This window comes from Podarcis pityusensis (genome assembly GCF_964106645.2).
Source record: "Podarcis pityusensis genome assembly, chromosome: 16".
Lineage (NCBI taxonomy): Eukaryota > Metazoa > Chordata > Lepidosauria > Squamata > Lacertidae > Podarcis > Podarcis pityusensis.
The window spans coordinates 26,700,805-26,727,039 of NC_138041.1; the positions used below are offsets into that span (position 1 = coordinate 26,700,805).

The 26,235-nt window shown below is 48.3% G+C and overlaps 1 protein-coding gene across 1 annotated transcript in view; it reads left to right on the plus strand.

Annotated features, from left to right (window-relative positions):
• BCR (BCR activator of RhoGEF and GTPase) overlaps nucleotides 1-26,235 on the plus strand; it is a 93,722-nt gene that overhangs the window by 10,906 nt on the left and 56,581 nt on the right.

The following is a 26,235-nucleotide window of genomic DNA, read 5'->3' on the forward strand; positions in this document are numbered from 1 at the left end:
TTTTGCTCCTCCCAGTTTGGCAGGAAACGGGCAGCTGCTGGACTGGAAACTGGACCTCATGAGCCCCAGCCAAAAAGGGCTTTCCATGCTAGGGCTTGCTTTGCTCCTGATGGAACTGTTCATCCTGCCTCTTTGACTGCCTTGCCTTTCCCCCTCCTGACCCTTCTCTGCTTTCAGTTTGCTTCTTTTCCGCTGGCTGCCCCTTCAGCTTCCTCGGAACCCAGTAAAGACCAGGCGAGCGAGTGGCTGATGGTCTGGTGTGAGAGCGGAGACTGCTGATGGGGACTGGCGGATGGTGTCGCCTTTTGGAAAGTGTGGCTGCCTCTTCCTCCTGCTGGCTTCCTTGTCATCTGGTGGCCAGCTCTGGGTTCTGGGATCTGGTTTCACTAAGCAGCACAGAAGAGGAAACTTTTGGGATTTGCTTTCGTCCTTCCTCTTTTAGTCCTAAAAGACAGTGGGGGGAAGTTAGGAGAAAGGCCATGATCAATCTCAGCATATACAGTGGTACCTCGGGTTAAGAACTTAATTTGTTCCAGAGGTCCGTTCTTAACCTGAAACTGTTCTTAACCTGAAGCACCACTTTAGCTAATGGGACCTCCTGCTACCGCCGCGCCGCCACCACGCGATTTCTGTTCTCATCCTGAAGCAAAGTTCTTAACCCAAGGTACTATTTCTGAGTTAGCAGAGTCTGTAACCTGAAGCATCTGTAACCCAAGGTACCACTGTATATCCTCAGAGCTCTGCAGGATCAGACCAAAACTTCACTTGAGGCTGTATCTTGTTGGGAGAGAAGGGATTTAGCTGAACCTCCTGCTTGACATGACACTTTCTACATATGAGCAACGTTAGAAACTCAGATATATAAGCTAGGCGCCAAATGGCTCCTTAAACCAAGGTTGCAGTCGCCAAAATAAAATGTCTAGTTGTCATTTTTGGGCAAGACTAAAGTCTTTATTTTTCAAAGGACTGACTGTGATTGATTCCCAGTTAGACTTCTGGCTAGTTCAGATGACAGGTTAAGAGCTTTGAGAACATAAGAAGAGAAGTCGCCTGGTTCCAAGTGGTCGAAAACCAGGTGCAAAATGCGCCTGGCTAATTTCAAACACTGCATACGAAGTGTTTTATTTTATGCAGAGAAGCAAATTGCCTGCTGTGAGATACCACCCAAGGCCCCTGAAATGGTCCAGCCCAGGCGCAGGTGAGCCTCCTTGGCCGCCATTTTGTGTGTGAAATTGCGGGAGAAACTGATTCAGTTCATGAAGCTGCTGGCCTCTTTGCTTGGCCACTGAGCCAGGATCCTTTCTGAAATGGTGTTTGCCTCCCAGTGACATGTTGGCTGCCATCAGTCCGGCTATTTGAGCAGGCAGCTCTGGTTTGCCTTCGTTGGACCAAGGAGCTCAGATCTCTCTCTCTCTCTCTCTCTACACCCCAATCTCTTGCCATAAAGGGGAGGGCTTTGTAACCCAGCTGCTGCCTATGGGCTGCTCCTCTGCCTAGTAAGGAAAACCACTTTGCTCCCCCCTGGGGCCACTGCAATTCCAGTCTGGCAGATAACTCTTCTTTTATGACTCTTGCTGTGATGGGCCATAATAGTGGCTGGTGACGGAATGGGGCCTGGCCGGTCCAGCAGGAGATGTCTCTGGCTTTTCATTTGCTCTTAACTACATCAGGTGGGGGATATCTTCTGGGGCAGTTGCCCTCTGAGCAGATGCAGTAATGGGGGAGAAGTAGCTTTCCTTTGCCTCCATTGGGTAGATGAGTCTAGACTGAACTTGAGCCCAGTCTTCCTCATCCTGGTGCCTTCTAGGTGGTTTGGACCACAACTCCCATCAGCCCCAGCATCACCTAGCTGTCTTGGGCATCCTGTTCTCAGAGTGGTCAACCAGATGCCCCCAACGGGAAACCCCCCCAGGCAGGATCCCAGCACAAGAGCCCTCTCTCTCCCTTCCGTTTCCAGCAACTAGAATCCAGAAGCACTGCTGCCTTCCAGCTGTGGAGGCAGAACATAGTCCAGTGGTCAATGGCCTCCCTTGATGGAGGTGGAAGCCCTTCATGCAGAGGCTGCATCGCTTGGGGGAATCCCTCCAGTTTTGGATTCTTTGCATCAAGCAAGAGTTGGATTGTGTGGCTTTCAGGGACCCTTCCAACTCTTGGGTAACTTGAGCAAAATTGTGTAGACTATTCTACGTCTCAGGTTTCTGTGATGGGCCTGGGAAGCAGGATAGCTGTCCAAAGATTGCACTCTTCCATTGGCTACTAAGGACAGGCAGTGCTTTTCTTTGGGCAAGGAAGGTGTGTGTGGGGGGGTGTTAAACGCTGTCCCCTTTTTCCATCATCATCGCATATATTTATTAAATGCACACAGACAGCTGAGGGAAAAGGGTATTTGCTTTTAAAGATGGATGCTAATTGGAGATAAATTTGTAATGCAAGCAGCATGTAATAGGTAAAAAATGGAAATATCTGAGAAAGAGAGTAGGAAGCCAGTTTTTGGAAAAATCGTATTAAAATAGTTTTAATTTGGCACTGATGTGTTATAAATTTGGAAAATGAATAAAAAGCAATTGGCAATATATAGCCACTCATTGGAAGTGATGAGGCACACTGGGTGAGCATATTGCACGAAATTCCCAGGTAAGGTCTTTCTCAATGTTCGGTCCCCAGGTGTTGTTGGACTACAACTCCCATCATTCCTAGCCAGCATGGCCAGTGGTCAGGGATGATGGGAGTTGTAGTTCAAGAGCATCTGGGGACACAGGGTTGGTTGAGAAAATCTGCCCTAGAGAGTCTCCTGTCTGAAATCCTGGAGAGCTGCCACTGCCAGTCAGTGTAGTAGACAATGCTGAGCTAATGGACCAGTGATCTGATCCAGTGTAAAATGGCTTCCTATGTTTCTACTAGCTGCATACAGAAAAAAATAAAAAAAAATCCAATTAAAATAGACCTGCAACTGTGCTAAAAAAAATTAACAGAGTACAATTTAAGCAACAGCATCAAAAGGTGTGAAACGGATTGTAAGGAGAAAATGTCTGTGTGTGTGTTTAGGGGGTGGGTGAGAAAATAATTTTCAAGAGCTATTCCTGTTATCTCTCCAACACTGACTGATAGGAGGGGCTTATCTCTCCTTTCCATGTGCCCCAGAGGAAGCTGGGATGGAAGAAGAGAATCTCCTCTCACCGCCCGGACAACAGGGAATAAATCAAAACAGGATTGGGCACCAGAGAACAGTTGGCAGTTGAAAACAATGCCCCCTTCCTGCACACTGGCATCTCAAATCCCCCCTCCCCGTAATGTTTAATATGCACGATGGGGGCTGGACTGATCTGGGGCATCCTTTGAGCAAGCTGCTCATTTCAGCAAGCATCCCTTTTTCTTCAGCCAAAAGACCTCCCCCCCCTTCCATTTAAACAGGAGGTTGCCTGAGAGGTTGCAGCTCACAGCTGCATTTTGGAGGTGGAAGGGGGCAGCTTTTCTAGGGAAGTGCTTCTGAATGTGTTTTATGGGGTGGGGGAGATGAATTTTGAAGCAATCCTGGTTTGGAGAATATTGGGAGAAGCACTTGCTTGGCTTTCCCCTCCTCCTTTTCAGGAATGCCTGGGAGGGGTTTTTTTTTAAATTCAAAATTATAACAAGACATATTATCCAAAAACATATCACCCTTGTTTCCCCCCCATTTTTCCTCCCTCCCCCCCACAAAACCCACCCACCCCCACCCCCCGACTTCCCTCAGTTCCAGTCTTTGGTTTCTCTAAGAATGCTGTTTTCTGCATGTTACAAAGTTGTATAGATCCTCAAACTATTTAGCTGATTATTAGGGTTATCTTGTGCCCATTTAATCATAACTGATTTTACCTCTTCATCTTTCGTCTCCCATTCTAATAGTATGCTGTATGCGGCCTTTAGTAGTTTCACTCGCCTTGGAGGGTTTGATACGATCATGACTTTAATGGACATTCCTGTGTGTGTGTCTGTGTGTGTGTGTGTGTGTGTGTGTGTCTGTTTAGCAAGTGGGGAGGCGTCTGTCCACCTTGTCTCAGTGAAGAGAGCATGGGATGCAGTTTTGTGGAAGGGCAAATTTGCTTTCCATTGCAGCAGTGAGCTACCTCTCAGTCCTGCCCAGAGGCTGCTGGAATAAGTAGCTAGGAAGGAGTGGAGGTCCTCATTTCTTGCTTCCAATAATGAAATTACAGTGTGCAGCAAGTCAAGCATGGGGTGGGTAACCTCGGGCCTGGGGGCCAATTGCAGCCCTCTGGACCTCTCTGTCTGTCCCTTGGGACTCTTCCCAGGCCACGCCCCCTCTCCCTAGGCCACACCCCTTGCTGGCCTTGCTCCACACCCTCCTTGAGTGCCATGGCCTTAGTCTTTGTAGAAACGATTCTACCGTACAAAGGTGTTGTTGTTTAGTCGTGTCCGACTCTTTGTGACCCCATGGACCAGAACACGCCAGGCACTCCTGTCTTCCACCACCTCCCGCAGTTTGGTCAAACTCATGCTGGTAGCCCCGAGAACACTATCCAACCATCTCGTCCTCTGTCGTCACCTTCTCCTTGTGCCCTCCATCTTTTCCAACATCAGGGTCTTTTCCAGGGAGTCTTCTCTTCTCATGAGGTGGCCAAAGTATTGGAGCCTCAGCTTCAGGATCTGTCCTTCCAGTGAGCACTCAGGGCTGATTTCCTTCAGAATGGATAAGTTTGATCTTCTTGCAGTCCATGGGACTCTCAAGAGTCTCCTCCAGCACCATAATTCAAAAGCATCCATTCTTCTGTGATCAGCCTTCTTTATGGTCCAGCTCTCACTTCCATACATCACTACTGGGAAAACCAGAGCTTTAGCTATACGGGCCTTTGTTGGCAAGGCGATGTCTCTGCTTTTTTCCCTTTGGCCCCTCCCACCAGTGGCATGTGGCTCCCTGACGGTTGTCCAGAAGAGATTGACTACAGGGGGTGGGGAGAGACTTGACCGTACATTTACCCGACCTGCACTGATTGAACTGAACCGGTTGCCAGCTTGCCACTGAGCTCAGTTGAAGGTGTTATCCTTAACGCAGAAAACTCTAAACAGCCCAGGACCAGGTTACCTGAAGGAACACTTTCCCTCCTGCCCTGTTAGATCACTGTGACCTTTGGAGGGAGCTCTGCTGGCACACCTGCAGAACTAGAGGGGGCATTTGTGGTGGCAGTGGCCACCTATTTGAACAGAATGCCGCCCTCCTCACCCCCCCCCCCCGGCCATTTGGCATGCACCAATGGTTTCTGCTGCCTGTTAAAAAATAAATAAATCCCTGGGCATTCGCAGACCAGGGGTTTTTAAAACTGCAGTTTTGATGTTCTTGTGTTTTATTGTTTTGCAGAAGCTTTGCGGTTTTTAGATCCCAAGCACGTTGTAATTTTTAAACTTCAGAATAAAATGAATAAGCTTGGAAGCACAACCTGGGGCTAATCTAACAGGAACACAATCCAGTGTGGTTATTCTGCTCTGGAATCCTATACTAGGGAGTCCCGTGCAGTCGAAAAGCTAGCGCGTTTTAACCAGCCAGGGTTTTGATCTAGCAGCAGGTTATTATTCCCTTTTTACATATTTGGTGCCCCTGCAGAGGCAGATTTTTGTGGCCAACTGTTTACTGTGTTAATGGGGGCCATTTATTATCTGTCGCCCAGGCATGCATCAGTTCACTTGGGCCAGGGGGGAGTGTCTCTGCTAAATCAATTTGCAGCTGGTCCCTAAGGGGATCAATCCAGCACATCCCATATGGTGCCTAGGAAGACACACCAGCTCTCTGCTACACCAGGGAGCAGGAGAGAGGCATTAATGAAGGTAGTGTTAGCCCCCCACCCTGCGACACCCCCCCTTTCGGTTGCCACCTCCCTCCTCTTAGGATTCCACTAGCTGTTCTCTGTGGTCTTCTGGAATTACTACGAAGGATCACGCTCCTCTAGTCTAAAGCTCGGTGGTTTCTTCAGTTTCTGAAGCTGTGTTTAAAGTCTCCAGATCTCACGAGAAAGGAGCTTCCTGGGTCAAAAGGAGCATGTGGGAATAACCACCTCTGAGCATTGCCAAATGCCTCACAGGTTGGGGCTGCTCAGAGCCTCTGGGGACAAGTGCCCCATCTGTCCAAGAAACACGTTGGAAGGTGCCAACAACATACTTCTGTTCAAGCTTCTCTTTCAAACAGAGAGGTCTGTTGCTGGATGGGGTTGCTTCCCAAGTCAAGGCCGATGGAACGGTTAAGTAAGTGACATGGGGCTCCCCCAAGGTCACTGCAGACCCCAGTTGAAGTTGGACTGGGGGGGGGGGGACTCCACTGGACAGACCTGAGGGATGCTTGTGAGTGGATCTCGATTCCTGCCTTTTAACAAATGGACTGGCAGGTGGTGACAGTCACTTATATTAACTCTGGGGACCACTGTGCAGAGAGAGAGAATTTCGCTGCAGGACGCCAGGGAGTGCCTTGAAGAGTGAGCCCCCTCCCCCAATGAAACTCTGTGCCACAAAGCACAGTGACAAGAGGTTATGCTAATTTTTTGTGTTGCGCAGTAGAAATTAATTGGTGCCCCTTTTCCAGCCTCTAGAACAGATGGGAAGGGGAAGGCTTCTTAACCCCAAACTGGCGGCAGCTGCCTCCTTTGCTCATCCAAGCACTGGTTAACCACAGTCAGTGCTGAAAGACTTAAAATATCCCTTGACCACATGGGTGGAATCCTGGTTACGAGAGAAGCCAAGATGCCCCTGGATACATGCCCGTCTTCCATTGGCCAAATTCTTGGGGAATATGTGCAAGGTCCTTTTCTGCCTGAGCCACAGGATGGGCTTTCAAGGTCAGGTAGAAATCCCTTTCCATGCAATTGAATCACAAGCTCCTGTGAGCTTTTGGCCCCTGAAAAGAGCTCTGTGAGTAGAAGCCAGCTCTGCAGCCCTCCAAAGCAGTCCAGGCAAGAGGATGGAGTTTGGGTTGGGGCGAAGTGGGGGATGAAGTTGATGCACAGGGAGGCTGTCCTGCAGAAGCCCCACAGGCACCCCAGTTTCCAGCGGGAATGGAGAAGGAAGAAGAGTGTTTGGGGCTTCTCTGCTGCAGATCTGGAGGCTCCCCACAGGTGGAAAACTAGCTTGTCAAGGAAAAGAGGTCAGCAGCCAAGCTTTCTTCCTGCCCTGGAATGATCTCCCCCCCCCCCCCATGTGGTACAGCCAGGGCCTTGCAGAGCCAGGCAGTGGCCCAGGCCAGGTAGATAAGGTGCCCCCCTTTTTTTACCCTGGGGATAACTGAAGTCTTATAAATAAGTAAGTATATAAATAGTGCTGACCAAGGCCCCCTTTGGAATCAGAGGCCCGGGCCAAGTGGCCCATATGGCCCCCCCTCTGTCTGGGCCTGGGTACAGCCTGGAAGAGCTTTATTGCCCCAAAGGTTCCTAAGAACTGTTCCACATCTTGCTATCTTCCTCTTGTTTTCATATTATCTCATGTGATCCAGAACCACGAGAGTCCAGAAGCTTGATGAGCTCAATGGCATTCAGTTGGCCATTGCAAGAACAGGGAGCTTAGCAAGATGGAGCCCCGTTTGGTCTGATCCAGTGACCAAAAGGCTCTTCTTGGGTGTTTTAATGATCCCTCCTTGGCTGAGGTTGAAGGCCGCTGAACAACAAATCATCCAGCTCTGTTTCCTTTAGCCTGGCCTCCCCCAACCTGGCACTCTCTGGGTGCTTTGGACTACACCTCCCATCTGCAAAGCTGCACTGCTGGGGCATCCAATTGCTGAATGAATACCTTAGATGCTTTGGCAGCTCTCTGCCATCTTGCAAACTCAATATCATATTGCGGCCCATTCCTGTGGATAGGTTGTTCGCAGGTGCTTCCCTGGGGGACTGGGCACTAGTCGTTGTCCCCTCCATCTTTGCCTCTCCCTGAAGAGGTCTGGCCATGGAGGCTCAGACTTTGAGAGCTGCAGGTTCTGGAGGGAACCCCAACATTCTGTTTTTCTTTCTTTTTAAAGGACGGATTCTTGGTTAGAGTTTTGCTTGCAATGAGAGTGGCAAACCGAATTGGCTGCAAAGACGTAGGTGTTCGTGCCATACTAGGACCAACCTGGGATGGGGATGCATTTTTGCCTTTTGTACGTTGGCATCACCTTCCTATCTCCCCCCATCTCATAAAACCCACCATGCCGCCCAGAGAGTTTTGCTGGTTCTGTGCTGCTGCTTTCCAATACAGCAGGCCGGATGGTGTATTTCAGGCCAGTGTTAAAGGGAAGGAAAACTTTCAGATCTGAAGAGTTAGCAAAGACTGTGCTGAGCATTTGGCAGAGCCTGCCTGGCAACTTTCTGCAAAAGTCTCAGCAAAAACAAGGTCTAAATTTAGCCCTGCTGCACAAGTGGCCTTTTATATTTTTCCGGCCTCGCTTGTTCACCAGCTTCTCGGCTTGTTCTGCTTTCACTTGGCTTAAAGATGGGCAGAGGCTTAAGTGGTTAGATGAAATGTTCCTCATCTAACCATTCTGGCTTGGCTGTCAGAGGGAATCCAAAAGAATTGACTGATGAGTTTAGGATGCTGCAGTGGTTCTGAATCCCAAGATCAGTGGTGCCTTGCGCAAGAGTCTTGCAACTACTTCTGGGGTCCCTTTGCCCCCCTGAAATGTACGTGTGGATGCCAAGGAGCAGCTGGCGCCATTTGTGGCTCTGTGTTTGGAGGCCTTTCCACAGCTGGGCAACATCCACCCTGCATCTGGGCATTACAGAGTGTTCTGGCACCGTCCCAGCTTCTTCCAACGTGTCTTTTAAAGAACCCAGTCCAGGAAGTGGCTTTGCTCAGACTGCAGTTTGTGTGAGGCTGAGCACAGCCTGTTCCATCTCATTCCTCCTGGCTGGAGCTTTGGACTGCAATTCACAGTGGCAAACAAGGTGTTCTCTGCACAGCCCCATTGACTGTGGCTTTAACTAGAGTTAACATCTGGTCTGGATCCAAAGGGGTACTACTTTCTAAATGCAAAGTAACAATGCTATGTAGTTCATAAGAGAGTCCAAAGCACTTCAGATGCATTTTTGGGAGAGTAATTTTTACACCGGTCCTTTGAGGTAGGCCAGTATTATCCTCTTCACAGTGCTGGGTTTGAGGCTGGGAGAGAGTTGAGAGTGCTGCTTCTTTTGTGCAAACTTTGTAATGATCTTCCCTGATTTCATAGTCTGCCTGGGGATGGGCAATCTTTAGTAATAGTAATTTGTTATTTGTACCACGCCTATCTGGCTGGGTTTCCCCAGCCACTCTGGGCGGCTTCCAACAAAGATTAAAAATACATTAGTGTAGGGATGTGTATAGATACCAGGAGAGGTTATATTTATTAGATTAGATATTATCCTTCCTTCCTCATATTTGTGAATTCAACAGAGTGCATCCCTTTGCAGCTTAAAAGGGAGGCTTAGATAGGCTAGTCCTAGCCTTTTAGTTTAAGTAATCCAGGATGCTTTAAGGCAGACTGGATTCTCCTAGTATTTCCCCCTTTTCTCCCCTTAAAACAATAATCGCACAAACAGCCTTGTAAAAAATAACATTTATTCACTCAGAATACTTGTTGAGGCGTAACAGATACAGCAGCTTTGTTCAGGCAGGCTTAACATGGTAATTCAGTTAGAAAGACATGCTGAAGTCTAGCTTAAGAGACATGCAGATGTTCTCACATTTCTGGCTTGGTGATGAAGAGTAAGAGTGAAGAGAAGCCAAAGAGCAAAGAGAAAGTGTCCAGCCAAGAGAGAAGTCAGGGTACAGGGGGAGTGGCTCTCAGAGTTCTCTCTAGCAAACCTACAGGAAAACTTGTGAGCTTCAGCGCCTATAATGTGCCTGTCTAGCAAACATGCATTGTTGGTTTGTCTGCATCATAAATATCCCACATTTAGGGGCCCAGGGCCATGTGCCAGAGAAAGATAAAATGGAAGGTAAAGGACCCCTGGATAATTAAAGTCAAAGGCAGCTATGGAGTACAGCACTCATCTCGCTTTTCAGGCTGAGGGAGCCGGCGTTTGTCCACAGACAGCTTTCCGGGTCATGTGGCCAGCAGGACTAAACCGCTTCTAGTGCAATGGAACACCGTGATGGAAACCAGAGCGCACGGAAACGCTGTTTACCTACCCACCGCAGTGGCACCTATTTATCTACTTGTACTGGTGTGCTTTCGAACTGCTAGGTTGGCAGGAGCTGGGACAGAGCAATGGGAACTCACCCCATTGGGGGGATTCAAACAGCCGACCTTCCCATCAGCAAGTCCAAGAGGTTTAGACCACAGCGCCACTCACATACCAGAACAGGTGGCAGGAGCATAGTAGTAGGCATAGTCAGAGCCAGCCACATTCTCTGTCTCTCTCTCACTCACACTCACACTCACACACACAAGTTATTCTTCAGGGAAGGACCATCGCTCAACGGTAGAGCGATTGCCCTGCATACAGAAGGCCCCAAATTAAATCCCTGGCAGCATCTCTAGATTAAGACAGAGAGAGACCGCTTCCTTGAAACCCTGGAGAGCCACTGCCAGCCAGTGTGGACAATACTGAGCTATATAGGCCCCAAGGCTCTGACTTGTTAGAAAGCAGCTTCCTACGTTCCTATTCCCAGACATGCATTAACAGCAACACTCATGGATAGACAGATGTGCAGGGGTGGCCTCATTCCTTGAGCTTTCCAATAAAATTATGTCCCTCTGCCACTAGCCTGCCAAGCAGCTGTCATCCCAGCCTCCCTATTTCCTCATTAAAGTGCAGATGATCACTTGGGGAGGAGGGACAGCGGTCTTCATTGGATCTGGACCATGGGGGGGGGGGAGAGAACCTCCTCCCTGGTGCCCTTGATCTGTCCTTGATTGCTGCCCTCTTGGGACTCTTCCCTACTGCCCAGCTGGTGTCCGATTAGCAGGGCAGTGGGGAGAGGCAAAAGGGGGGCCACCAGGGGAATGGCCAAGGGCTGCATGTGGGTCACAGGTTGGCTCCTGGTCTAGCCATGATGCTAGGCTAGAAAGAGCAGCCCCTTCTGGTTAAAGGATGGGGGTTCTTTCGTATGTGAACATGATCAACACCCCTTATTTCAGAGCATTAAAGGTTCACTGCATTCAGAAACCTCCTCTGCCACTTTTATTTTCAGCTTCCTGAGCATAGCTGTCAACTTCTTCCTTTTTTTAAGGGACATTCCCTTATTCCGAATAGGATTCCTTCGCAAGAAAAGGGAAAAGTTGACAGCTACGTTCTTGAGTGCCTGAGGATGTTGCTTTGCCCAGTCTGTGAATGAGCGCCCTTCAGTCATTTTGGACTATAACTCCCATCAGCTTTAGCAGTGCTGGCTAGTGCAGATGGGACCTGTAGTCCAAAACACCCGGAGGGCACCAGGCTGGGGAAGGTTTTCCTGTTAGCCTGATGCTGGCAGACGGTGGTGTTTTTCCGTGGCCTTTGGGGGAGTTGGGCCCATTGAATGGATCAGCTGCTGATTGGCGACTTCTACAATGGGGCTGTGCAGAACAGGAAAGGCTGGATTGTTAGCAAAATGACCTTGGTTGGGTGCAAGAACCTTTTTTGTAACTTAATTTTACTTTTCAATTCCCCAAGCAGGATAAAACAACAATGCGCTGTGCATGCAAAAAGAAAAGAAAACCTTAAGGGAGTTAAAGGACTTTCTGTGCGGTAAGGAGGGTGGAATTGTAAATGTGTCCCACTCTCGCAACATGGAAAGGGCTCTTGGCTCTTAGCTTTGCATTCATAACACCCCAGATTCAGCTCCCAGCACCCCCAGGTTGAGTTGTATGAACCCCTGGAGAGTTGCTGCTGCCAGTCAGTATAGCCAGTCAGATGAACCAATTGGTTTGATTCTGTATAAGATACCTCCCTGTATTCTTTTTTTATACACCAGAATCCCATTCTAAAGGTTTTTTTAAACCCTCCTAAAAGACCAGGGGGGATGCGGGTGGCGCTGTGGGTTAAACCACAGAGCCTAGGACTTGCCGATCAGAAGGTCGGCTGTTCGAATCCCCGCGACGGGGTGAGCTCCCGTTGCTCGGTCCCTGCTCCTGCCAACCTAGCAGTTCGAAAGCACGTCAAAGTGCAAGTAGATAAATAGGTACCGCTCCAGCGGGAAGGTAAACGGCGTTTCCGTGTGCTGCTCTGGTTCGCCAGAAGCGGTTTAGTCATGCTGGCCACATGACCCGGAAGCTGTACGCCGGCTCCCTCAGTCAATAAAGCAAGATGAGTGCCGCAACCCCAGAGTCGGCCACGACTGGATCTAATGATCAGGGGTCCCTTTACCTTTAAAAGACCAGGGAGATAGACCTGACATTTATGGCACTGTGAAGAATTCCACAAGCACAGATCCAGAATGAAAAATACTTGGGCTAGCTCAGTCGGTAAAGCATGAGGCTCTTAGAGTTGTGAGTTCAAGCCCCATGTTGGGCAAAAGATTCCTGCTTTACCACGGGGTGGATGACTAGATTTACCCTGGTGGTCCCTTCCAACACTACTGTTGTATGTTTTACTACTGTAGAAGTCACTGATGCATCAGAAGAGACCTATAGCAACTGGCTCAGGCCAAAGGGAGCCCATATAGTCCAGTGGGCAACCAGGGAAGCCCAGAAGCAGGACCTGAGTTGAACCAGCAGTGGTTTCCTCACTTGCGATTCCCATAACCGTCATGGTAGCCATTGATAGCATTCTAATTTTCCATGCATTTAGTCTTATTCCTCTGCAAGGGTTTTACAGAGGCTCTTAGAATAGTCTTGCTGGTTGACAAATGCAGGTGGTTGCTGGTGTCCTTTGGGACAGTTTCTCGCTGAAACATCTGGCCACGGCTTCTCTCTGAAACGACCTGAATTCTCAATAGCATCGCTCCTAAATGCCCTCACTAGAATGGTAGAGGGCACATGGCTCCTCACTTGGACTGAGAAGCCAAAGGCAATGAAATGGCTGACTAGGTGGCGAGGAGTATAAATGGCAGAAAACTCAGGGTTAATGCAAGTGAAAGTAGGGGGTGGGGAGTCCGTATTAGGGCCCTCCAGGTGATGGCAGACAAAGCCTTTTCCTCTGCCAACATTGTGTCTGCCCTTTTCCCAGTGGCGAGAGGTCTGTTGCATCCCAGGAGCTTCTGCTGAGCCCTCTGTAGCCTGCTGTGGCAAATTGTCAGTGCATTTTGCAGATAATTTCTGCTCCAACGGGAGGTGGATACAGCCACTGCAAAGATTTTTAATGGAGACCTTTAAGCTTGTCAAGCCTGGGGATGGGGGGAGACTGCTTGGAGGTTGAGACTTTTCTCTTGATCCCTTGGCTCTTTCCTTTCCTGTCTTAGAAGGGAGCCAGGGCAACTGAGTCTCTTGATTGGAGGCAGCGGTGCACCTCTGCATAGACTCTAGAGAAACCCACCATAGACCCTAATTTTTCATTTCATTTCACTTCACTTTTAATTTGTATATGGCCTTTCTGTATTACTATACGCAAGGTGGTTTGCAGCAAGAAAATATACAACAGAGAACACACACCTTATTATAATAATCTAATCCAGTACAAAAAGTCATAATAAAACATTCCTTTAAATGAAATGACTTCTATCAAAGTAATATTCAGTAATATATTATAGTAAGATAGTACACAACAAAATCAGCTCTCAAATTTATTAATAATTAAACAGAAACTCATGCTTAACAGTTATAATAATTAATAAACGATGATCAATAAAAATAACTGCAAGTCACAAATGCATAAAATACCACAATACATACAAAACCTTGTAAAATGATCAAGTTGAGAAACAAAGACATACAACCTATAAAACTTTTTTTTTTAACCATCGTTGTTCAGTGACAATTTTACCATTCTTGGCCAAGGTCTTGGAACATATGGGCGTTTCTCAGCTCAAAGTGATTTTGGAGGAATCTAGTTTACTCCCTGGTTTGGGGAATGAATGAGTCACAAGCAGGGAAAGTGCAACCCTGGATGTCTCAGTGGCTCTTGAGATAGTGGATTATGGGATCCTGCTGGCTCACCTTATCCTCCATCCTTTTTTAAACATTTCCACGAAGCCACCTGTCAGGGAACTGACATCGGAGCTAGAGGCGGAGGGAAGGCTCTCAAATGATGCTGGAGAAGGGCCCAGCAGGGGGAGAGGCAGCTCTGCAGATGGGGAAGCAAATCAGCGCAACACCAGGGATAAAGGAGGGCAGATGGGGGAATCGGCGAGAGGGCTCCAGGACTCTTCACCGGACACCAGCGGGGAGAGCACAGGTCCTCCGCTACCCACGCCCTCCCTGCACAGAAGACTTCCGCGCAGAGAGAGTAGGAGGAGACTGGGTGTCAAACAACTTTTATGTTGGAAAAGATTTAAGAAACACCCACTGACGGATTCTGCTAGCGACTGAGGCAGCCACGAAGTGAAGGGCTGCCCAGACTGAAAGGTTTAACAAGGCAACAAAGCCAGGAGAGGCGGCAACTTACGCACGAGCAACCCATACTCATTACACCACCAATGGGTAAGGTTTGTTCTGAAACGGTCGCGGCTCAGCTCTGCCTCCTTGTTTTCATCAGCCACTGCCAGGGAGGCAGCAGATACCTTGAACCAAGTTCAATTTGAATGGGGGGCAAACCAACTGGAAATTAATCTAGATGAGGTAGAGGTACTGCAGAGAGCCTTTCCTGCTACTCTCGATGAAGATATACAGCCTGTTCTGAACATGGCTGCCAGAGTGTTTGCAGTAGTGAGGTGGTGCGTCCATAGCACACCTATTTTTTTCCATCAGTTGCATTCGCTAACAAATCACTTCTTGCCTCAGTTTCAAGTGCTGATCCTAAGCCATGCAGATCCTAAGTCGTCATCTCAGGTACCATCAACATGCCCTCATGAGCCTATCCAACTCCTGCTTCTCTTGGTTCTACCAGTACCAGGCAGCAGCAGACCCTTTTCCATGGTGGCCCCTTGATTGTGGCACTCGTTCTCTGGGGAGATTAGCCAAGCCCCCTCCCTTCCTGTTTTCCAAGCGTGTTCTGAAAACCTTCCTGTTTTGGAAGGCTTTTTTGATAATGGATTGTGGTGTTTTTCTCAGACCCCCGTTTTCAAGCTGCTGTTGCTCTCACGGCGTTAAGAGCTCTCTTGTTTTGAAACTGTACTCGCACCGTGTAGGCTTTGTAGGAAACTGCTTTGTGCAAGCTTTTTAAAGCCTTGGAAATCTGGGCGTAAATAAATACCAGGGTTCTGCAGTTTCCTGCTCCACACAGCACTGCCTCCGCCCTGGCTGCGGAGCTGAGAGGTGAGAGCCAGCCTCCCCTCGCCCACGGCTGGCTGCCAGGCACTTGACCAGAGGTTTGGGGGCAAAGTGGAGCAGAGCTCAGGGATCAGCCTGCCCTGGCCTTCCCTGCCTGGGGCTGCAGCCACAGTAGGGCTGGAGTCTCTAGGGTTATTGCTCTCCTCCTGCTTCCACTCCCTAGAGCTGTTTCCCCTGCAGGAGTGACCACTCATCCCTTCCCCCTCTGCAGAGCGAAATTCCAACCCCTAGGCTTCCTTTCTGCTGGAGTGGTGGCTTTCTGCTTCTGCCACCTGAGCTCCTGGGCAGAATGGACCTTTCAGCTGCAGAGGAGGACCTGTGCCACCTCTTGAATGCTGATGGAAGCAGGAAGGGCTACTAAAAGGGGAAGACTTCGACCACACCATGTCTGCCAGCGACCGGATCTGTGCTGGGCCAGCAGGCCGGGGGGGGGGGGGTTGCATTACAGGCTGCCAGCTGGAAGCAGCTTTGTACATTATTTATTCAGGCTGCCTCCTCTGCCCAGCTGCCCTATTAAATTCAGAGCTTGTCACCTGCAGGAGGAAGGTTTTTCCCCTCTGCACAAGTCCTTTACTACCTCCAGTTCATGGCCGTGTCATCTCCCAGAGGCCGTGCCTAGGCCAAACAAACCTGTAGGAGGAACGCAAGTTAAGGTGCAAGATTTTAGTTAGTGCTGCTTGACTTTTGAAAAAGGAATTGACAGAAACTCAATTAAACCTGCTAAACACAGCGTTGAAAGTTTAGATCTGAGGTACGTGCAAGAGTTTGCGACCCTGTATTAAGCAGATGTCTTAATAATGTGATTTATTACTTATTTGGGGGGAAAATCTAAACTGTCCAGCCAAACATTGGGGGGGGGGGGGAATCGACGAAATGTTAAAACAAGCCATGAAAACAACAATATTCCACTGATACTCAAAGTAGATCCATTGAAATCAATGGACCTAAATTATTCACACCCATTAATTTCAGCAGGTCTATACTTACTATCACTGTATACAACCCATCATAAATCAGAATTTGATGACAGATGAATTTTGAATACAGTGTCAGGATGGTTGGTTTTCTGCAAGGGTGATGTCTGCATTATTCCCTCCTCTGCCAATGGATTAATATCACGGGTATGTTCCTATCAGCAACATCAAACAGGATGGACCAATGTCCACTGACTGGGATGGCTTTAAAAGGAGGTTTAAGAGATTCGTGGAGGAGGAGAAGGAGGAGCAGGGTGATGGAGGTCTCTCAGTAGGTCTAGCTCAGCCATCCCCAAACTGGTGCCATCCAGCTGCTTTGGACTACAGTACAGCTCCCATCAGCCCCTGCCAGCACAGCCATATGATGTCCTTCTAGTGGTGCAGCAGTAAAACTGCTAGCACACTTGCAAAGCTAAGCAGGGTTCAATATGATGGAGGGGCATGTGTTGAGATTCCTACATTGCAAGAAGTTGGACTAGATGACCGTAAGGGTTCCCTTCCAACTCTACAATTCTATGGGTCTTTGTGGGGGCTGATGGGAGTCGTAGTCCAAAACAGCTAGACAGCCCCAGACTGATGACTGCGGGCTTGCAGCAAGTTCGGTCCCTTGCTGATGTTTGCCCACAGTGTCATGGGATGAGCCAGTCAAGTGAAGGTGACTGCCTGCATGTTGAGCTAAGCCTTGACCCGTTTCTTGCACTCAGGGGTCCTAAAAGTGCCTGTTGTGGGTTGCGTGCCAAATGCCAGGCTGTGCCAGGTTCATTGCATGGTGTAGTTCATCTCAGACTGACAAAAAACACATTTGGAGCTGTTGTGGGTCAAAGGCAAAAGGGAATGGACCCTGAGGGATTCGTGGTGATGGGGAGGAGGGGGAATGGAAAACTGAAAATGCTTAGAGTGAGAGGTGCAAAGGAACCACCCAAAATCTAGACCAGGTGGAAGACTGGAGCAGCTCAGCCGGGTGGGTCACGCTGTGCCCTTCTGCAAGAGGTACCTGAGATGCTGATTTGGTGGGTTTCATTTTGCTGCTGTTTGTGCTGACAGGTTGGTGGAGAGGAGCTCTGCTCTTTCCTCAGGGAGAGAGTCATCCGGAGATGAGAACCGTGTCTCTCTCTCGTTGTTGGACGAAGGCAGCCAAATCAGTTCCTGGAGCGTGGGTGCAGCCAGCTGTCCATGAGGCATCCTGTGGATGCCTTATGCAATCTCCTGTGGGTGTGTTTTGGGGGGCGCTGGGCTAATGCCAGAGGGAGAGAGGGGACATCATTCCAAGGTGGCCCATCCCAAAGGTTTACTTAAGCATGCTTTGGCAGGGAAAGATGATGAGCTGCTCTGATGCATTGATTCCTGTATTTGAGTCCTGTGCTGCAGGGGGTTGGACTAGATCAGCCTTTCTCAACATTGGGTCCCCAGATGTTGTTGAGCTACAACTCCCATCATCCCTAGCTAGCAAGGGCAGAGCTCAGGGATGATAGGACTTGTAGTCCAACAACATCTGGGGACCCAATGTTGATTAACACTGGACTAGATGATCCATTTGGTTTCTCCCAACTCTACATTTCTGTGAAGCTCATCATGTCATGCTATTTCTGTATAGTCTGAGGACAGCCCATGCAAATCATCACGTGCCAGTCTTGTCCCTGGGTGGGGACTGGGTGGGCAAACTCTCCCTTTGTCCTGCTGGCTCCTGTGCTAGCATGAGTTAACCACAGAATCGTAGCGTTGGAAGGGAACATGAGGGTCATCTGGTCCAACCCCCTACAACGCAGGAAACCTTTGCCCAAACTGTGGCTCAAACCGATGACTCTGAGAATAAGAGTCTCGTGCTCCACCAACTGAGCTTATCTGAGATCTTAACATCCTTCCAGATTCCAGGACTGTGAGCCACTTTGGACAAACACTAGCCTCTACTTATCCTTTTGTAAGTACCTGGCACTCATAGGGACAAACAATACGACTCAGTTGGGTTCCTTTCCTTGCGATGGGGCTTCAAGCGTGGCGTTGCCAGCCCTTACATACAGGATAAGCATTGCTGTTGATGTGTCCCCACCTGATCCTGCCACTAACCCCGATCCACCTGCCCGCTGCCTCATGCTGCCTCCCTCATAGATAAATAACAGCTTGACGGAGGCTAACAGCCCTGAGTGAGACCATCAGAGGCCCTGTTGTGCTGAGGAAAACAACAGCCTTTTTGTGAGGGCTAAACACCCACCATCAGTTGGGGAGTCAGTTTGCACGGTCAGAAGCATTTCACCGGGGCCTGTGAATAATTTGTTTTCGCCATCTGATTTCGCATGCAGTCATCAAACATGTGCCGTCGCCAAACTTTTAAGAGGAGCATCTGAGGCCCCTTCTTTGTGGTCTACGTTAAGACACAAGAAGAGCTTGCTGGGCCAGGCCAATGGGGCCCATCCAGTCCAACATCCTGTTCTCACAGTGGTCAACCAGATGCAACTTCTGGGAAACCTGCAGGCAGGATTCAAGCACAAGAGCACTCTCCCGCCCTGGAGTTTTCAGTGACTGGGATTTAGAAGCATTGCTGCCTCTGACTGTGGAGGCAGAGTACAGTCACCATGGCTAGTATATATTGATAGCCCTCTCCCCTGTGAATTTGTCAAATCCTCTTTTAAAACCATCCAAGTTGGTAGCCATTGCTTCCTCCCGTGGGAGCGATTTCCACAGTTTTGCTGCGCACTGTGAGGAAGCGCTACCAGCGGTGTTCGAAATTAGCCAGGCGCATTTTTGCGACTGGTGCGAGTCCAGTTGCGACCACATGGAGATCTCTGGGTGCCAGACTGGTGACTGGAGAAAGCAGAATGCCACTTAGAGAAGGACCTGAAATATTTCCCCTGAGTTAATTTTATTCTGGATTGCTTTATTTGACGTTTTAACGTGTCGTAAACTGCTTGGAGATTTGTTCTTTAAAATATAAATTGGTATAGAAATGAAATGAATGAATGACTACAGCGTTACCTCTGGTTGCGAATGGGAGGCCCGTTCGCAACATGAAAAGAACGCAACGCACAGTGGCGCGTCTGCGCATGCACGGGTTGCAATTCGCCACTTCTGCGCATGATGTCATTTTGCACTTCTGCGCATGCGTGAGTGGTGAAACCCGGAAGTAACCCTTTCCGGTACTTCCGGGTCACCGCGGGATGTAACCTGAAGGAACGTAACATGAAGTGGATGTAACATGAGGTATGACTGTAACAGTAAAAATAAGAATAAATCCCATGGGGGGGGGTGGTTCCTAGACATTCTATTGTGGCAGCCGCAGCCTAGGTTTAAGGTGTCATTTGGCAATCACATTATATACCTGAGTTTCTAACGCTGACTACCAGTGAGAGCTGTTAGATAAGTGAGTACCTATTCATGTGTTACAGTTGTGTTTGTGTAGCACATGGCCATGTGGGCAGTGGTGCAGGGCCAGCCTTCAGCCCCACCTCTGAGGTAATCTTCTTGCAATTCTTCTAGACTTTTACTCCTCAGGTAGTTGGAACCCTGCCTTGTTTCTCACGTAACTTGCGATAACCAGGTTGGAGCGTGCCAAAGTCCAGATGAGGGCAATGCCAAAACATCATAAAATAGTGTTCCCGAGGACTCTCCCTCGGGCTGGATGATAAAAACTATGAAGGGAGTTGGGGGTGGGGAAGACTGTTGGTGAAAGCCAGGCTGTTTATCCAGGTCTATGTCAGATAAGTGTTTAAGATGGCTGAACTAACAGGTTTTTTCTTCTGTCTCTGCTCCCATCCCCTTTGGGTTTTTTTGTTTTGTTTTTAATAATTAGCCTGATGGAGAATTCTGAGGAATTTGAAAGTTGGCACACTGACCCACTTGAAAACATTTCTAAACTACTTACTATTTAAAGCCCTCTAAGCGGTATGCAAAAAACATGACATGTAAACAATAGAACAGTGTAATAAAAACAGCAAAGTAAAATCCAGTAAAGTAGTATTATAAAAAACAACAACACAAGGGTTTTGTTATGGCAGGGCCGGGTCTTGTGGGTCAGGGAAAGCCTGCGCAAAGAGATCATGCTTTTGTGAGACTGGTGGGTCTGGTGTTGTTGAGATGACAGTAGTAGGGACTTTGGGGGGAAGTGATGGTGTGGTGTTAGAATTTGTGATCTTTCATAAAGTCAAAGGTGAGTGAAGCCTAAACTGCCCCCTTTCTTTTCAGGAAAGCTGCTTTTAATAAGCTCAGACAAATGCTATGTAGGGTCCTACAGTGCAGAATTGTTGAAGATGGAGTTAAGGAAAAGTGCAGCTGCAAACCATTTCAGTGAGAAAGAAAAATGGTGGCAGTAGAGGCAACAGCAAAAGGTCAGAACTGAGATGTTTAGAGCAGCAAAAAGTCCTTTGCAAGACTATTCAAAGCAACCGGAAGGCCGTGGTGAGCCCCCCTGCTCAGGAAGGAGGAGGAAATGTTAATGGATGAACAAGCAGAGGGGAGCTGAGTACAGTCTTCCTCCAGTAAGTTGCCCAACCGGTTTAGGGCCAGAATTGCTATTCTAGACTGATAATGAGTCTGTCAGGCAACGCCTTTGAATGAACACTGGTCTTCAGGGCTAAGTGAACGGCATCCTATGGTATTAAAGAAACTGCTGGTGTACTCTTGAGGATCTCGGGGTCCTTTCTGAAAAGCATGGACTGAAGACCAGCAAGTGTTGTCTTCAGAAAGGATGAGCTGAGAAACTGGTCAATCTGACTTCAATAATGGAGGGAGGGGGAGGCAGAACAGTTTATAAAGGTGTCCTCTTGATTAGCAATACAGAGATTAGGGAGAGATAAATGTGTCAGACTAATAATCTCTTTCTCTCACAAACTTTTCTTTTAAAAGAAATCAATTTACAGTGGTACCTCAGGTTAAGTACTTAATTCGTTCCGGAGGTCCGTACTTAACCTGAAACTGTTCTTAACCTGAAGCACCACTTTAGCTAATGGGGCCTCCTGCTGCTGCCGCACCGCCAGAGCACAGTTTCTGTTCTCATCCTGAAGCAAAGTACTTAACCCGAGGTAATATTTCTGGGTTAGCAGAGTCTGTAACCTGAAGCGAATGTAACCTGAAGCGAATGTAACCTGAAGTACCACTGTACTAGTTTAGTGGATTGTGGGAATGTTGTGAACATAAGTTATCTTGACTTCAGCCAAGAATTTGACAAAGTCTACCATGATATCTTGGTCAGCAAATTGGCTGAATGATACTAGATTGCCAAGTGGATTCGCAGCTGGATGCAGGGGTGGTGTGTTCTGTTTTGCCGCTTGAGGTGAAACAGGCTGTGTTGCTTTGTCTTGCAGTTCCCACCACCACCTACCTTGCTGCTCCTGCTCCTGCCATGGGCCCTCCTGCATCTGCAGGTGGTGGTGAAGCACCACCACCACCACCAGCACCCATTTTGAAAAGATCAAATTGATTTGGGGTGAAATCTCACCCCAAACGAATGCGATCTTGCCCAGTATTGGCACTGATGGTGGCAGTGCATCTCCACCGTTGGTGGAGGTAATGGAGAACCCATGGGTGTGTTGTATGGGGGGCTTCTGCCACCTGAAGCAGTGGCCTCATGCTGCCTAATGATTGGGCTGGCTCTGGATGGATGGAAAATAGTCCTCTGGGAGTGCTCATTAGTGGTTCCTCACCCAACCAGAGGGAGGTTAGGACAGGAGGGGGCAGGTGCTGGGCTCTGTCTTGAGTCAGGAACTGCTTGTGCACTTCCCGTGGGGACACTTGGTTAGCTACTGTGAGAACAGGATACTGAGAAGGACAGAACCCCCATAACAGACTCTCCTTATGTTCAGTACTCTGTCGTTGTGTTAGATGAATGGGTAGAGGGAATCTTTATGAGATTTGTGGATGACCCAAAACTGAGAGGGGTAACTAACCTCTAAGAAGGTGGGAACACAATGCAAGCCGACCTTGTTGGAATGGAAAAGCTGGGCTGAAATCAACAAAACGCATCAACAGAGATGAATTCAAACTTCTGTGCTGGGGTGAGGGGCTCAAATCTGCACAAGGATGGGGGATACCTGGCTTGAGAATCTTGGGATTGCTGTCAGTCATAAGTTGTGCATGAGCTGGCAGTGTGATGCCACTGCAAAAAAAACCAGAGGCTAATGAGGTTTTAGGTAAAGGTAAAGGGACCTCTGACCGTTAGGTCCAGTCGCGGACAACTCTGGGGTTGCGGCGCTCATCTCACTTTACTGGCCAAGGGAGCTGGTGTACATGTGGCCAGCATGACTAAGCCGTTTCTGGCGAACCAGAGCAGCACATGGAAACACTGTTTACCTTCCCACTGGAGTGGTATCTATTTATCTACTTGCACTTTGACGTGCTTTCGAACTGCTAGGTTGGCAGGAGCAGGGACTGAGCAACGGGAGCTCACCCTGTCGCAGGGATTTGAACCGCCGACCTTCTGATCAGCAAGCCCTAGGCTCTGTGGTTTATACAGCGCTGTTTTAGGCTTCATTAAAAGACCACATTTCCATGTCAGAGGAAGTAATAGTAGTGTGTCAATTTGTGCAAATTAAAATGTAATGCCCCAATCTAGCCTCTGCAGATGCATCCACAGCTGGATGGGGGGTGGGGGCCTTAATGGGGCTGCTTCTCTCTCATTCCCAACTGGCCTTGGGCCAGGATATCTGAAGGGCCACCTCCTCTTGCATTCCATTTATTCATCTTCTCCTTCCTTCAAAGTGTTTACATCTATCTCATCAGCCGGAAGAGGGTAAGAGGCTGTTCTTACTTAAGCAGAGGGAAGAGCCTTGTTCTGGCTGAAGCAGGGGAATTTCCCTTTTGTAGGTGCTGAGGCCCGAAAGCCATCCTAGGACTTGGTGCTGTGAAGCTGCTGCTTTCCAGCATGGCAGGACAGGGAGATGGAGGTGTCTCAGTCCAGAGACAGCCCCATTGAGGGAGAAGCACACAGACATGTGTCCTCGGTAGCATAAGCTGAGCAACTGCTTAAAATGGCACTTGGTCTTATTGAAATGAATGGGAACTGCATTAGGACACTTTGCAATGGGGCAGGAGAGTTTTTCAGTGTGACCAGCAGTGCAGTTCGGATACCCTGTCTCAGGCACCACATGCAATTGCAATCGAAATTATTCAACCCCCATTGCAAAACAGGTTTATTATCAAATTTTTCAGTCTTTCAGCTGTTTGCAATGAACAAATCACACAAAAGCAATGGAAATAGCTCCACACAACAGATGCTTCAAGCAGTTTTCCCAGATTCAGCTGAAAATGCAACTCCGAGTGAGACTGGAGAAGCCAGTATAAGTTGCATTTTCAGCTGAATTTCACCTGATTTGCAATGGGGGTTGAATAATTTTGATTGCAGCTATAGTATGGAACTGACACAAACCATATTGCTGTTAGCATAAATATAAAATGTGGATTCATATATTGGACTATACGGAGATGGCGAAATTGATGGCAAAAATAAGAGACCAAAAGGACGAAATTGTTTGTGGAAGTGTCAAGATCCCTTTTATGTGAGAAAATATGACAGTCAAATGAAATCACAGGCAGGTCTGGAAATATAAGCAAAGGAACGAGAATGATAAAGGAATGTAATGTGAAATATATGTTGTAGAAATAAGTATTATTTTTAAGGTAGTAGATAAAAGGATTTGAACAGAAACATCATGGAAGTAAGGAAGGGAACTTGGGAAGTCAAAAGGCTAAGGGAATATTGCATGGAAACTGAATTGAATTTGTTAAATTGTATGCAAATCAATAAGAACTTATGACAAAAAGTAGTCAATCCACAGGATCCCACCAGCCTACTTTCAGAAGGGCGGAAGGTGGAGGGGGAAGAGCGACTTGGGAGTTTTCCTCTCCCCTCCTCGCAGTTCGAATTCTCACTCAGCAAAATCTCTCCCTAGAGCCAGGATCATACACCCAATGCAGAAGGGGAAATGTGTCTGCTTCCAGTGACTTGGTGACAAATCCTTTGAAGAAACATAATTCCTTTATCAGAAACCTTCCCATTACGGAATTGATTTGCAAATCCACTCCTTGGGATAAGGAAGCAGAGGGGAGGTGGACCCAGTAAACCCAGCCAGTGGCTGGTCCCCAGCCTCCTCCTGGGAGCAGATGATACAAGGTCACACCTCACACTCCTATGTGCAAGCGCCAACATTTAACAGGAACAAAAAGATTAAACTTGGGAGGCCTTAAGGCTCAGCCAAACTGCAGTTCCTTACAACCTTGAGAGCGAATTCCCATACCACAATGTGACTTATCTTGCAGCCCTCCTCCCTACAGATGCAGAGAGAGGGAGAGACATGCCCCACTCAGAGCAATGATACACTGTTGTCTCCTGTAACCAAGACCAGGAACTCCGAATTCCAGCCTCAAGGCTGATTCACATAGTTGTGTTGGTTGTTTATTTCCTCTCACAAGAACTGTTGTCTTTGACAGCTAGGCCGTGGTTGGAATAACTTCAGCAAACATGTCTTTTGTGAGGGTCTGCATTTGGCTAAGTTCCAGGCATGAGAGAAGCCCCAAGAAACAAAACTAGAGGGTCATAGGATCTTGGGGGCTTCTCATTGTTCTAACATGCTGTTTTTTTAAAGGTACCATTAGCTTCTTTTGTCTTGAGGGGGGGAAAGGAACATTCTTTTTTTTTTTTAATTTTCTGATTGAGCACTGCATATGAACATAATGAGAGCATACTGGAGCAGGCCATTGGCCCTTCTAGTCCAGTGTCCTATTCTCACAGTGGCCAACTACCTGTGGGGGAAATCTGCAAGCAGGATTAAAGCAGAAGAGCACTCTCCTGTGGTTTCTAGCAAGTTGCTCACAGGCATACAGCATCCAACTATGGAGGTAGAGCATAGCCATTATGGCTAGTAAGCCACTGATAGCCTAATCCTCCCCCATGAATTTGTCTAACCCTCTTTTAAAAAGGTAAAGGGACCCCTGACCATTAGGTCCAGTCGTGACCGACTCTGGGGTTGCAGTGCTCATCTCGCTTTATTGGCCAAGGGAGCCAGCGTACAGCTTCCGGGTCATGTGGCCAGCACGACTAAGCCGCTTCTGGCGAACCAGAGCAGCGCACGGAAACGCCATTTACCTTCCCGCTGGAGCGATACCTATTTATCTACTTGCATTTTGACGTGCTTTTGAACTGCTAGGTTGGCAGGAGCAGGGACCGAGCAACGGGAGCTCACCCCGTCACGGGGATTCGAACCGACGACCTTCTGATCGGCAAGTCCTAGGCTCAGTGGTTTAACCCACAGCGCCACCCTCTTCCCTTTTAAAGCCCTCCAAATTGGTGGCCATCACTGCCTTTTATGGGAGCGAGTGCCATAGTCTAACTATGTGCTGTGTGGGGAAAGTCCATTCTTTTACCCGTCCTGAATCTTCCAGCATTCGTGTAGAGCTTTAGATCAGTTGGTAGAGCATGAGATTCTAAATCTCAGGGTTGTGGGCTTGAGCCCCATGTTGGGCAAAAAGATTCCTGCATTGTAGGGAATCGGACGAGATGGCTCTCGTTGTCCCTTCCAACTTGATGATTCTATGAGTTCTAGTGTTATGAGAGAGGGAGAACAACATTTCTCTGTCCGCTTTCTCCATGACATGCATCATTTTCTGGATGTTTGGAGAAGACCAAAAGGTCACCCACACCCAGGCAGTACCATGAGAGATACAGGCATTCTATTCTGGTGGGCTACTTTGGACTAGACCAAAGTCCCGCAAGTGGCTCCCCGGGTCTTGGGCAGAAACCTTATCTCTTCCCTACTCCACAGCTCTGCATAGTTCATTATCTCTTGTCTTCTGAGTCAGGGATCCTCTGAAATAAAGCTGCAGTCCCAAACAAACAGACACTTGCTGGAAAGATGGTGAGAATTTTCTGAACACACTTCGGTGCTAGTTAGGGAGGACCCAGGATAGTCTTGCAGCAGACATGACTGCAGGAAAATCAGGAAGGGCATTGCAGTCTGAGTGCAAAGCAGCTTTGAAGGATGAGGCTGCTTCTGCACTGGCCACACTTCCGTT